Here is a 15,947-nt window from a genome sequence, read left to right as displayed (position 1 = left end):
TCACTCTCCATTGACTTCAATACATAATTTTTCCTAAATAAGGTCCCATGGAGGTCCACCCGAAGGGGAGGGATTTTGCCACTCTATTCAGTTTACTTTCTCCTACTTCCTGTAGCCGGTTTCCTGTCTAACCTTCAGTACACATTTTACAAATATATGTGTGCAAATATGAAACATACAGGTCAATATCACCTTGCTATTGGTAGCTGAACTGTCAATACCCCAAAACATATTCTATATAAATACCTAATTTTGAATTATTTAGACACAATTAACACTTATAGTTTCATGTCTTGTTAAATAAGAATAGATCATATTTGTTAAGTGTTATTATGGTAGAATTACTATTATTGTGGTACCACTGTTTACTAGGCCCATATTGAGCAGAGCATATTAAGACCAACACTCATGTACAACAACTTCCTTACTTGCAACAAATAAGCACTAATTAGAGGGTTATTGAGGAAAAACTCTCAACTAATGGCTTATTACTTGTAGAATATGGTCATGCAGAATAAGGCATTAATAAGTGTTTAATAATAACTACTAAAGAGCCAATATACTGCTAATATGCATGTTAATTAACAACTAGTTGATGGTTAATTTGTGTACCTTAATATAAAGTGTTACCATTTTTATTGTATCCAGGGGTAGAAACATGTTTATTTATGCTGTAAAGTTGGGCATTTTAACATGGGGGTCTATGGAAATTGCTCCTTTCCGCAGTCATCGCCTATCGCCCAATAGATGAACTGCAGTTTGTGGCACTTCCTTATTGGCCTCCAGGCTCTGCCCCAGAGTTTGCCGCTTGGTACCAAATCACAGAATGCACAATATTTGCTAAAATATGGAAAAACCATGTGAAAATATTATCCTGAGAATGATAAGGAGTCCCTGTCTACAAATGGTCAAATACAGACTTAAAATAAATCCTTGTTTAGCAAAAATCATCTTTCAAAAACCCCCACCATAATAATTTAATACATTTTTTTTAAAGTTACATTCCCTCCCGCATCGCAAATCATATCGCCGTGGCAATATCAGTCAACATAATCACTTCAAGCAATTGGTTATTTTTTTCCAAATCGTGCAGCCCTACTTTTAAACTATTTGTTACTACTTGCATTTATAGAAAATAGAAGAAAAGATATTTGAAAAACTTGGAATACTTATCTGCAAGCTCAGCAAGTCTAAGCCCTGTTCTGCTTGCTAACTCTTTAGATAACAAAGGCAAACGTTTAATGGCATGGCAGCTGAAATGTTATTTTGATTCAGATTTAGAGTTATACCTCCTGTGTATGCCAACTCTTGCCCTCTTACATTCCTAAGTAATATTGCAGGCAAACTGCCAGGCCCAAGGCTGTGATGTTTTTTTCTCTCCAACATAACCTTGATGATGTTCACAAAACATCCCTGAGACATTTTTGCAGTCATAAAAGGTATGAGCAACTCTTGCATCCCTGTCTCTATTTGTGTTGTTTCAAAATGCCTCAATATTCTTTTAGCACAGAAAGTCAAATTGGATAGTTTCTTTAAAGAGGCTAAAAAATGTGCAGTAAACGCTTCAAGCTCTCCATTTTTCATTAAAGCCCAGCAATCATACAGGAGGAATTGCAGAGAGAGTAAAAGACGGCAATTTCTCCACTGACAGCAGACCCAATAAACCCGAAAGCAGAGCAGCCACAAGGGGCTATGGGGTGGGGGTCAGGATGCTCCCATTTTCTTGACAGAAAAGACATTGCTCTTTTTTGAGGTTCATATCGCTCTCTGGTCCTGTAAATGAAAGTGCTGGATGCTGTTAGTCTAGCAGCGTTTCAATGGTCAGAAACTCCTTCTAGAAATATATATAAATAAGTCTAAATAGGGGAGGCAGCTTCAGGGGCAGCTGATACTACAACAATAAATTGCCATACCTCCTCAAAAGAGAATTATTCCAACACTGCATGGCAATGAACACCACTGTTTCTTTGACCTTAAGTCATAATGATGGAAAACAACACTAAACGTCAGTGCTCATAAAAAATCCTGCAGCCGCATTCGACGGTATGCACTCGCTCCTCACTGAAAACAATTTTAAAAAGACGCTAGCGCTCACAAAAAAGTGCCATGTGGACACAGGCATTTAAAACTATTCCCTAATAATTATCTGTAATAAACAAAAACTCACCTGTCATTAAAATCGGTATTACCTAATGGCTTTGGTTTGAAATAATTGTAATACGTTTCTTCCTTCCTTACGTTTCTGTCAGACTGTTAGGTGTTTGTATCAATCATCGTAATACAATGATTTATTAATACTATTACTCATGCCCCATGCTTGCATTATTGCTGTTCATCGGTCCAAAGTAGCTAAAAAAGTCTTGCTCATGGTCCCCAGAGTATAAAGACAATAGCATAAATTCAAATGTACATACTGTTTCCAAAAAGCATTTGGATTGCTATAAAATGATACATGCATGTTAAATACTATCTGAAGTTAAATATAATACCACATCATGGCTTTCCAAATTTACTGAGTGAAAAACTTAAGCAAACTAGATGAATGGGATTACCTCATGCCATTTCCCAGTTGTAGAAGTGTTTTAATTTGAAATAGCTCCTTTTCTACTTCCTGCCCTCTCTCCAGTTGATTTCTTCTCTGAACGGCTGAAGGTCAGAAGCAATATTTAGTTTGTGTTGCGATCCTTGGAAAGCAATTTTTCAGAAATTCCACTCTAACTTTTGAACTACAATCAAATTATTCATTATTACCTCTTTTTTTTTTTAAACCTTGAAGGCCAGGACATTTTCAAAATGACAAATCAGAAAGCACCATTCAATGTTTTTATTGTAAACACACAGGACCATTGATTTTTTCCGATGTCATCATAGAGCTATATTTTCAAACGTCCTTTTTAGGAAACTATATTTTCCTTATTACAGATAAGTGATTAAGTTGTCTTTGTCATTTAAAAGGATGATGTGTAACATCTCTGCATGGCTGTTATATATTTTCTTGATTTGTGTACAAATGTCCCCAACGATTTTAAAACCTAGAGAAATCTGACATTTTATTTAATATTACAAATATTGTTAATAATATTTCCTTTTTAAATGAATGACAAACAACAAAGGAATCCTAACCAAGAGGAGCTGACAGCTATCATCGCAACTGATGCTATCAAATGTAGCATTTGATCCGTATAAGTTACATTTGACCTAAATGATCTGTACAGAAAAATTCTGAAAAATTGGTCCCTCAGTCTTCATTTAATTAACAATATTTTGGCAGAAAATGTAAGCACACTGAGACAAGATTTCCTAACCTCAGCCATTTATCAATTAACATTTCAGACATTAACTCAATGTTAATTTCGAAACGTTTGCTACTCTGGTGAACCCTATGAAATCCATATATTGATGGTTTCCAGGGGATGAACTTCATGACAAGGTTTATGTTCTTGTTCTTCAGTGGAATATTTCCTTTGGATGGATTGAAATGACATTACACAGCCGCCCTGGCAGCATGAAGGACTTTTATAATTTACTTTGGTAACTTCTTATCTAGCCAAATCATTAAGTGCCAAGGATTCTGATCTTCCATCTTTCCTGCTATTACTAAAACTAAGTTTCACCTTCCCTTCAAAAGGGAATGCTCCTTATAACTAAAATATCATTTTGGGTGTACAGCTACTCACTGAGCTCCCCCTTCTTAAGAACCTCTCCATGCTGTGTTCTTTACCAATCACCTTACATTGTTTTTGTTGTTGAATGGACTTTGATAATTGACTTTCTTTTTACTTTTTATCTTTCTCAATTAGGATTAGTCTTTTTTATTAGTTCACCATTTTGGTTTACGACCAAATACCTGCGAAACAAATCTAACTCTTAATTAATAAGTGGAGCCTTACGTAGTTGATAGCATGGATGCAGAATCAGACTTGTTGAGTGTTGAGTGCACTTTGAAACCATTTACCTCCCTGATTCATTTACATGCTTTCAAATAATTAACCTTGGTTCACCTCTTGCATATCAGTATTCATGAAGGAGTGTTTGACTGTTACGAAGAACAACATCCAGTTTTCCAGTAAAAGCATGTGCTTTGTCAGTGTAATCCACTCTGACAGCCTGATAGTTTTCCATTTCCTGCCGCCGGACCTACTTCCTGTAGAGCAGGGCTATTCAATTACACATTCAGTTGGGCCAGATTTTATAACTAATGTCTGGGCCAGACATTCAGCGGCCTGTAAAAAGCTAGTAGTGACACATTTTAAACCAACACATATTACTGCGATGAAAAAGATGCAATTTTTATTCATTGTTCATCTAACAAAGGTAGGTCAAAAAGTGCATAAAAACAAAACAAATTAGCATTAATTTAACAGAATCTGAAAAAAAGTGTACAGTTGTAGCATTACATTTGTTTGCTTTAGAAGTCAAATATTCAGGTTATTTTTTTTTTAACCAGGCACATCACAAAGTGCATTTACTGAATACAATAATAGCAGTCTTAATACATGTCCTCACATACAAAAAAAACAGCTAAAGAGCTCCAATGCAACACAAAGAGGTAGTACTGTAGCAATACTATTTTTTCACTTTTCAAGTAATAACAAAAAAATCATATGTTTTGGTCACATTTGACCCAGACACATTACAAAGTGCATTTAAATGAATACAGAAAGAACTGTCAAACCCTTCAGTGCACAAACCCATAACAAGGGATACGGGTAACTATATGAATGAATACTACACTACACGTCTACTATAGTAAACTAGGTGCTTACTATCACCTCATTTGTGATTTGTCATCGCTGACTTTCTCAATGGGAGAAGGGACATTTTTTNGGACGTCCTTAAGCTCGAGCCCTGCCTGGCTCCCGGCTCAACCTCCACTCACCTGCTGCAATCAGCTGTGCACCCTCCCCGACTACACACCTGCTTTCCATCAAGCCATTTACAACGACATATCAACGGAGGCTCCACAACCTTTCTCCGCCAGATCGTCAAGTATCAGCCGTATCTCGCGTCTCCCCTCCGGTACACAGCACCGTAGTGTGGAGTTACATTAGGTAACGCGAGATACGGCTGATACTTGCGCATTAGTTTCTGTTCAGTATCAACAGTCCTGCCAGTAACGTTACTATATTATCAATGCTACTTTAGTTATAGCCTGATATATGATAGCTAACTTTACAATGTTGTGATGTGACGTTAGCTAACATTCTGTAGCTAACGCCGGTCACTCACCAAGATAGCTGCCCAGTTCTCACCTGGTTCTCCTCACACCACAGCTCAATTTCTCTCCGATGGCCGTTATTTCTTCTAATCCTTGGCTGCTCCTGGTCTCTTGGACGCCTAGCAGGCTCATAATTATAAGGTTGTGGTCCGTCATATGCATTAGAATATTCATGTTCAACTTCTTCTGTGTCTTGTGTCGAAACTAGCATTGGGATCCATGTTTATTAATACGTTACACCGTACGCTCTCCCCCTTGTGTCCCCCGTGTTACGTCACACGCGGGAGGTCACGTGCCGAGGCTTTTTTATGCGGAAGTGAACATTTCCTACAAAAACGACGCCAGATGTCACTGTAGTGTATATTTCTGTATATTTTTTTGAAAATCTAGTGTATTCATCATTTTCCTACACATTTATTCACAGGTGTCTTTAACCTGGAAGTTGCTCTTTAAGTATTTCTTATAGCTATGCAGGGCATGCAAGGGAGCAAACACAAACAAGAACAAACAAACAAGTGAAATGAAGAATAAAATTGAAATTGTACGTGCTGGTTCATCTTATAATTCAGTCTAGAGAATGCACCAGACAGCATCTACAGTAAGACCTGCAAAAATCTAAATTTTCTAGGGGGAGGCCCCCCAAACCCTTCGTGCCATTTCGTCCACGGGCATTTTTCAGGGCAATCTCTATTGGGCTCAGGGCCATCTGTAAATTAGCTTAGATGGCCCACAGGGCCATCTCCCAAAATCCTTAATGTCATGCACTGAAGATTCATGTAATCACCAGTTTACTGTGATTCCATAAAAATGCGGAGTTAGTGCATCAAACACATTAAAGATTGGTTTTGCAAACTTTTTCTAAAATAAAACAAAAATAAATCTGAAACAATTGTCTTTGGACCCTAAGAATAACGGATAGGTTTTAGGTTCAAACATGATTTAGGAAACCTATCCTTGTTTCCTTATTTTCAGATTCTTACACTGGCTTCGTGTTTTTCAAATAGACTTTTATTATATAAAGAACTGAAGGACCGATATACATGATTTGCTGATGTACAGACCCTCAGATGGTCTGCGTACTGTCCCCAGAGACAAATCTAAACACGGAAAGACTGCTTTCAGTTTTCATGTGCCACAGATCTGGAACAAACTCCCAGGAAATGTCAGCACTACCTCATTTTAGAAATGTTCTGTTTACTTCAGACTTTAATTAAATAAATGTTGAGACTAGTTATTTATAACTTGCAGAGTTGCTGCACTGTTTTTCCATGTGTTTAAAGTTCTTTGATATATATTGTTGTTTCTTAAAGCCTTTAAGTCTTGTGAAAAATCCCTTTGGATGTCTTGTTTTTGAAAGGTACTATACACAAATATTTTCCTCGCCTTTATTATTCGCAAAGGATGTCCTGTAATACAGCAATGCACATGATTGTATTTCAGTTATATAAAGCCTTGAAGCAATTGTCAAAAAGAAAACTTGTGAGAGAATGTGAAATGCATTCACAAGCACAGAGTGGCTTATCAGACGACTGCTCATATAGGAAAATAAGTATTAGCCATTAGAATGATATCGTTTAGCTGTAAAGTGCATTCTAAAGTAATTTGAAGTCCTGCTTTTCACAATGTTTATTGCCACCATCAGGATGTACCCATAACCATGCCGCATTAACACATTTATTTCGGCTAAAGCCAGGCTGCATTTCTAGTTTCTTGTAATGCTCATTACTGCCTTTTAAAAGGCGTAAATGTCAGGCAGATCCCCGACTGTAGGCTCACTGTGTAAAAAATATCCATTAAAAATATCTCACAAAGGAAAAACTGCTGCCAGAAAGAATGTACAGTAATGCATACATTTGCACTGTAATTGTCACTAGCATGCTTTATAATACCCAAATAAAATAAAACTACTACTTAAGTTTACAGTCCACTTGATGACTACACATGGTGGAAACTTCCAAACGCCACCGTTTGTAATGTGACTTTGAAAGTCATTCTTTAACCTGAGGTGAGACAAACCTGCAATAAAAAGGAAGATGGAAGATTATGGCCCATTTACAAACTGATCCCTACACCTCCCCCCACCCACTTTTATCCTGCGTGTTCATGTGGAGGTTCCACCAAATTAAGTGCCATTTCAAAACAACGAATAAAGTTATTTAACCCTGCAACAGGAAGCCTGCACTTAACTTTATGCCCTACGCCGTTTTGCATGATTTTCTTCTTTTTTTTTTTTACATTTAAAAGTTTACACATGTATAACGTTTTTTTTTACTGAGGATCATATACTCACGCCAAGTCTAGACAATTGTAGACATGTGCATTTGATTGTCACTCTGTGTATATTAACAGAAAAAAACCAGCAGCTCATTCATTCAGATGTAAACGAGAACAGCCAAACTCCTCTTAAGATTGTTGTACCTTTTTGATTAAATATAGTTTTTTTTGTCAGAGAAATTCAAATTCTGAACTGGTCAAGAAAATGTACGAGAGTTCCTGCTTAAATAAGGAGACTCTTTTGCATAATACATGACAGAAAAACTGAACGGATGAAACAATATATAACTGAAAGTATAGAATGATCACAAACTCTCACCTCAATACTAAGACATTTTTATTAATCATAGATAGATAGATAATGATGAAACATACATATTGTAAAATAGAGTTCTATTGTAATTGCTGTCAACTGAAAGCTGCTGATTTCCAACCATGGTTAACAGAAGTAAGGACAGTTCCTGTTTCTCCTCGACAGGGGGATGCGTTTGTACCGAAGCTTACCGCTGTATTTAAACCCTCCACTTTAAAGAAGGAGCCTCATTCAGACACCAGACGGGGTTCACTCTGTAGGTGGGTCTAGGGGTCGATTTGGAATTGGGCCTCTGAGTGTATGCAGGAGCAGGTCAGGACTTTAATTAGGATATAATGATTAAAGGTGCAGGTGTTATCCTTGAAGCAATTCTCACTGTCAAAGAGCGATGTTTCTTTTCTTCGTCTGTACAGCTGGTTAAGAAAGAATTTCTTTGATCATGTAAATGGTGCAAGTGTTTCCTCGAGACCAGGTCTTCGATGATCAAAAGAAGCAGGAAGCTCATCGCATTGTTTATGTATTCCACGCAGGCTTCATCGCCCCCTTCACCCTCAGCTAATGAACCAAAGTACGAGAAGCGCTGGCTGGATGCCGTCTCCCTGCCCCTGCTGATGGCCAGAGTCTCCAGATACAAAGCAGGCACCGATAAATTAAGGTAAGGGTAATCCTGCGTGATATAATTCACCTCCGAGGTAACACAGTTCACAGAGCACAGTTGTTGGCTTAGTGAGCACTCTTCATTTAAGCGAAGGGACGTTAAAGCCAATATCTATGCAGAGGCATAAACGGCTTAAAAGGTAACTTCAGCCATGATGGAAGGTGTGACTGTGAACACCGGTCAAACTTCTTAATGCATTAGTTTTTTATACATGTCCCTTTTTTGTAGTGATTTTCAGTTGTTTAAGCATTTTTATCCTCTCAACTGATACAAAAATCAACCTTAGAGGTGAATAATTTTACAGAAATACAGACGGCATCGCATTCATAGCTTCCTATAGAGCAGGGATGGGCAAAAGTTTAAAATATTAAACTTGGCGAAACAAGTTTAATATTCTAAAAACCAAGACTTTATTTATTTGAAATCAGATGAAAACAAACTGTCACGGACCCTGCCGTGTTATCTATGATTACTATACGCTTTTCATTCATAATTTCAGCGGGAGAGAGGGAGGGGGAGTGGCGCTGAGGAACAGCAGAGTGCGGGTTGACAGGTGTCTGTGTTGACATTCCCCTTATTATGGAATAAGGGGAATGCAGAGACAGGCTACAAGTATCTTAGGTTCAAGTTAGACAACTAATGTCTGTGTTAGTGTTCATGACTTCATGTTTATGTCATCTTAATGGTTAATCTAAATGCAAACATATTTTCCGTGCTTTCCAATAGTTTAAAATAGTTTTATTTCACTGTTAAATAACCTGTTCAATACAAACATGCCACTTGTAAAAATTAAATAAGATTTTTGTGAACTGATATTTGTTTAGTGAGCTTATTAGAGGATGTTCCCTGAAAGATTGTAAAATGTCAATGAAGATGTCAGACTTAGTATATTTGTTAATAATTACATACAACACATGGAATTTGTGTGTGTGTGTTCCAAGTGAATCCGCGGCCCCCTGGTGGCCAGTACATACCTTATGTGGCCCCCACCACCATAAAAGTTGCCCATTCCTGCTATAGAGCATCTTATTCTCAAGGCTGAATCACATTTAGTTATTCCAGCCCACGCTATTTGTCCGGGCTAGACCAATGACTGACACTTATTACAGAATTGTAATTATGAAAGTCTGACGATAAGAGGTGAACACCTTTTTATATATGGTTTTATCATTTTTCGATGCTTTTCCAGTCTAAACCGACTTTATTGAGTCCGTTTGTTTATGGTATGGGTAGCAATGGATGGTTTAGTGCAAACAGGGATGCTAATGAAATATATCATTAAATCTTACCTAATTGTTTTCATACAAATTGGAAATAATTCACCTCACTCAGAAATATATAATTAAATATTTTCGAATTGTTTTTTTTATTGTTCAAATTGGAAATGATTCACCTTCCTATATTCCGTATAACTTCACACATTCTGACTGAGCAGAAGTCTCTTCAGGGTGTGTCTAGTTGCACGGCTCAAGAATGGCAGGTACTTGACGATAAATAAATAATGGAACTCTGCTTTGCTGAGTTAATTAAAATTTTCATTAAGCTTGTTTATTGGATGCCTCATTAGGTATCACCCACTTTTGACAGCTGCCCATGATATGGCAAAATGCTGTACTGTTGAAGGATGTTTCCAAAGAGGTGAAATGTTGTTGAGAATTACAGAAGAACAACATTATTACAATAACAAACTATTTATTGTTGCTCAAGGCAGCTGTAATGTAAACCTTAGTTTCACCTGTACTCAAGACATTACTATCCTCTGTGGCAGTTTTTGACCAAATTTACTGGGGTTATTTTATTAGGATATGTTCTGTTGTTCAGTATAAACTCAATAGTGCACACAAAAATATATAAAAAGCTACCACATAATGTACTATACATTTCTACTCCTGTATTTCTACATTAGCTTACAGTATAGCAGCTGTTGTCAGTCTGTAGCACAGTCCATAACCTCAGTAAGGACTTCCTGTTTACCTCTGGGCTTCATTTGGATAAATCAGCACTTATGCAATACTAAGTCCAATAAACAGTTTAGTTGCGGAGTGAAATATTCAAGACATTTTTAATTGAAATTTGAAGCTTATAGAGTGGCGAAGTCCCTCCCCTTCCGGTGGACCTCCATGGGACCTTATTTCGGAAAAAGTATGTATTGAAGTCAATTGGGAGAGAATAATTATCTTTCGATCCCGTTTGAATTGTGCCACGAATTACACATATGATGTTCGTCAATTTAAAAGATAATTTTGCAAGTCAAAAAAATAAAAATATGCCGTAAAACTGTGAAGTAACACATTTTTTTTGTGAAGCGCTCAATGAACTACAACTCTGGTCTTGCATACGTCACCAACACCAAGATGGCCGTCACGTTAGCACATTTCACCTCTTTCTTTCAGAATGAAGCGAAAAGTATTAAAAGAGGTGACAATCACTACAAGTCTGGGCATGTTGAGAACTGTACACAAAAGGGGAGTTAGTCGGTTTCGTAAGAGCCAGCATGCGGGACCGACTTTACAATGTTTCGGTGTAACGTCAATGTCAGCTAGCTAAATTCACTCTGGGATTTGTAGTCTTTCTAGTTGCGTATTTTTCATAGTCTTATATTTCAACAGTTTTAAGACAAACTGTGACTTTTTTGACATGGAAATGATTTTTTAAGATTGACAAACATATGTGTAATTCGTGGCATAATTCAAACGGGATCGAAAGATAATCTTTCTCTCCCCATTGACTTCAATACATAATTTTTCAGAAATAAGGTCCCATGGACCGGAAGTAGATGGGCGTGACTTCGCCACTCTATTGTCCGACTAAACCCAAACAAACATCAGGAATAGCAATCAATACATAGCCCTGCAGGCAGAGGGCATGTCAATATCTAAGTTTTCTTGGCAGAGTGGGGCTGACTCGGATGTATCAGAATGCAAAAACACAGATCAGATCAGTGTAGATGTTAACAGGGGTCAACAAGTAAACTTTGACCTGATGATCTTAGAGCAAAGCTGTAAGACTAAGAACCAAATCCAAACCGCCCCCTACACCCTACCCCTACACACTACCCCTCCGTTTGACTGTTCCCGCGGAGGGTCCGCCACATTAAGTGCTGTTCCAAACCAACGAGTGTGGAGGGGTATTGGGTTATCAAGCCCTCAAACAGCGAGTCTGCATCGGTCCTGACTTCACCTGCTGCTCTACCTGACCAGACTCAATGCTGTGTGTGTCCGTCAGGAAACGCTGTTTACAAACAGCTCCTGCAAACATTCACTGATAAGCTGCACAACAAGATAGACATTTCATATCGTCATACAGATGTTAACAACTTCATGTTACCTCGTATTGTTTTTAACTCAGGATCATATACCCATGTTTAGTCTAGAAAACGTTAATTGTGTGAATTGTATTATAAGGTTGTTTATATTTTCAGGGACTGTTGCAAAAACCAAGCAGCTTATAAACATGAGATTTTAAAACAAAAAGTGATTTACAAAAAATAAACACCATTAAAGATTTTGAGTTTTATTATTATTATTTTTTAATCCAAGAGAAGCTGATTTGAAACTGTTGTTACGAAAATGTACGGCATATCCTGTTCCTGCCAGAGAGAGGGGAGTTCGTCCCAAAGCTTGCTGCTGTGTTTACACCTTGAAGAAGGGAGTCTCGTTCAGCTGCGAGTGAGACGACAGACGGAGTTCACTCCATCACTGAGGGGGAGTGGGTCGGGTGTGGTTTGGAATTGGGCCTAATATAGTGTCTCAATCAGGATACTTCCCTTAGTTCATAATTTAGTGTATGAATTTCAACCATGTAATTCTGTCTCAAATTGCACAAACTGCTGTGCCCTCACTTGAATTGACTATTGCTGCTGCGAGCTGGCTAGCACCAACCAGTAGCTAATTAGCTAACTAGCTAGCAACAAACGTTTGTGGTACCAAATCCTTACACTGCTCAATTTACCCTAAAAAAATACTGGTGGCTTCTTTTTAACACCAGATTAGAAGTATGTCACTTAAAATAAAAAACGTTAAGTAGAATTTACATTTGTATATTGCTGTGTTGCTGCTAGATTCGTAGCCAATATGGCGATCATTCGTCCAGCGTTCCACACTTAACTTTTTAACCATTATGAGTGCACCATCTGGTACACAAATTGCATTTTGCTTTCCTTCCTATTGGTACACTTTATGCACAAAAAAATAGCAAATGTACGTATACGTATTATGGTATTTGAGACAAAGCATCACTATGTTAGCTCATTAATAACCATCTTTTATGATTTTAATTGAGTACTGTTATCATCTTTTTCTATGACATACACATAATAATGTGAAATAAATAGCAATGTGAAATACTGTATATGACAACGCAGCTATAAACTACAACTAAGACTTGTGGAGTTTATATACCTTAAACTTGACAATTCTCCCGAATGTGTTCACCGCAATATCTCACAACTACATTTTCTTTCTACTGACTTTGAACTTGGGGTGTCTTTATATACCGTATTACAATCTTCCATACGTTTTATTTGTAGTCCTATTGTACATTGTTTTTTCCATATGAGTTAACAAAACGTTGATGGTATTATTGCAGGGCAGTTCATTTACCCAACATTTCTAATTTTGGTTTACAAACACAGTTGCAAGCAGCTGCATTTTCAAGTTTACATAAAGTAACTTAAAGCCACAAATCATTCCTTGTTGAAGTTGTGCTTCGTAATATATAATCATGAGGAGCTACCATTAGTGTTGTTGGGAAGAATTGTTGACTCATCTAATGACCTCAGACTGTGTTGTTAGTGTCTGATAGATTATACACCCTTTAAGTGATCCTGGCTGGTACAGATGCTCCCAGATGGCATGACAAATAGTTTTCCCAAAGTTTTTCTCTCTTTTACCCAATTTAAATGCATTCCATGAGGAGGAACTTGTTCCTTTGTTCATGTTCTTGAAACAAGGCCACGTGGAAGGCTGACAGAGAAAAATCAGAGAGCAGACCTCCTTTCATTTCCGTGCACAGATTCTCCTGGCAAGGCCGATATGTCAGACCTGACTCCTCGGTCTGACAGTGAGACGTTCTCAGCCTTTTGTTTAAGCTGTCCAAACGGATACATTTAAAAGGGAAATTAAATGGTTTATTATCTAAAAGTGTTCAATAATTTGCATACCGTCCTAGTCGCGATATGGAAATATCAGGCTTTGATAATCCAGTCTGTTTTTTTCAGCTGGGTGTTACTACAATCAGTTTCATTGATTTAAAGTTCAAATGCATTGGGAATCAAAAGCAAACACATTTTTTATCATAAATTGTGGTGAAAACAAAATAGCCTAAAGCTTGCCTGTTTCCTTGCCTCACTAATTGGAAGACATGCCACATGTTCCCTCTCATTGCCATTCATATCATAAATAACAGCTGAACCAAAAAACCTCTTCCCCAGAAACACTGAACATTTATTTATGTTGAATTAACACATTTTATTTATGTAGGTAGTTGTGCTAAACCAATTTATTTGAATGCAGATATATATTTTTTATTAATTTCATCTTTATTATATTCATAATTTTAGCTCAATCATTTTGAATAGAGCTTACTCTCTTAAAAATTTCATCTAGACCCATATAATCTCAGATTTTTGTGGTTGCATTTACTCTCTTTAAAAAATAAAATACTTCCAACCAAACCCATTTTCAGTATACTAAGCTTGATAATGTGGCAATACACTTTTTTGTAAAGTCAGATCAATTTAGTAGTTTGATTTCTACATAAAATATAAGAAACATACTGTGCTAATTTTCAGGTTCATATTAGTATTTATTTAGTGCCGCTACTGTGACATGTCTCCATGCTTTAATGTTCAAAAAGCTCTTTATTTTTCTCATACTGCCTGTGCCTCAGCACCTGTTTTCTCTTCTGTTGTGATTGGTCAACCGCTTAGAGATGTGTCAGAGATGTCCCTACCCTAAGCATATACGGTAAAATGTGTTGAAATGTTACATTATGATGTCACTGTGTTATGGAAGTAAAGAAAGGAGTCCAATGGAGGTGTTTCAGGCACTTTGGTTGGGAACTTCGGGATTTTAGCCATTTACATGCACAAAAACCTATCGAACACAGGAAAAGGAAAAGGAAAAGGAAAGGGAGAATAGCGCTCCTTTAAGTTTCGTTTAGTTAAAGGTCCCATGTCATGGCCATTTCTACTGATCATAATTCCATTGTTGAGATATACTAAAATAGATTTACATTGTTCAATTTTCCAAACTCACATTGGTTTCTCATACAGCATCTCTGTATAGTATGTGTATTCACTCTCTGTCCTACACGCCTTGTTGGAGCTTCTGCTCCCTCCTCCCTGTGAGCCCAGTGGCCGTCTGCGAGACAGCGAAACCCAGCCTGAAACCAGCTGGAAACCAGCCCGATCATACACACACACCTGCAGCCTGGCTGGGAGTTTGTGTGTGTGCACACATGTCTCACAGCCTTGCGTCGCCCGCCGTTTTTTTGGGGCGTCCTCAGGCGGAGAAATCAGCGGAGCGCAGGTCTGAAAAAGTAAGTGTGTGTGTGTGGAGGAAGTCGCAGATTGTCCATTTGGACCGATCCCATGGACGCTAACGGTAACGGGCCTCCCGGATTGGTCCATTTGGACGAATACACGGCTAAACGTAACGGTCTCCGCGGACGTAAAGTAGACGACACATACGGTTCACATATACCAAGAGAAAACAATGGATAAAAGAGAAATGTCCAACGAGGCGTTCTGGGGACAGCAGTTAGAACAGGTCTTTTCTGTTAGAGTTTACTCTCCGCTCAGGGTTCCTTTTGAGAGGTTTTGTTGACTCTGCAGACCATTTACATGAATAAAAAGGCTGACACACAATAGGGGATGGGTAATAAACAGAAAAGCATGTCATGGGTACCTATAAATATATATTAGGCTTTTCACTTTGATACATATAATATATTTAAAACAATATTTCATATACATATTGCTGAGTTGTTGTAGTTATTTATAACGAAAATGTAGTGACGGACATCAATTTAAAAACCGAAAAGCATATATTTTTTCTTTAAGTATCCCCTGATTGTTGACCAGGTGATACGTCCTGGTCCATACTGAATGATTTAGTTCCTGGTCGCTAGTCAGCCCAGCTGAGGCCGGCAGTAGTTAGTGGCCTTGGGGAGCGAGCACATGTTAGACGGAACTCCCCGTCCCTGGTACCCTTCCTCTCGCATGAGGATTTCAGTCAGGCTGCTCACTGAAGGTGGAAAGGCTTAGCAGCTACTTTCACAGGGTTGTTGTCTCCTGAAGTGATCCGCCAGCTGTCGTGTCACTTTGATTAATCTCTGCCTTTGGGAGCGCTTACATTCAGGCCGATTTCTGTATGACCTCCGCTCGTCTCTCTCGCTTTAGGTTGGAAAGGGGATCTTACTGACTGGTACTGTAGACTCTGTGTCTATATTCATCAGTTGCACAACTATGTTCGTGCAGCTGA

The sequence above is a fragment of the Notothenia coriiceps genome, unplaced genomic scaffold (assembly GCF_000735185.1).
Source record: "Notothenia coriiceps isolate Sejong01 unplaced genomic scaffold, NC01 NC01_scaffold00000320, whole genome shotgun sequence".
NCBI lineage: Eukaryota > Metazoa > Chordata > Actinopteri > Perciformes > Nototheniidae > Notothenia > Notothenia coriiceps.
This window is presented reverse-complemented; position numbering follows the sequence as displayed.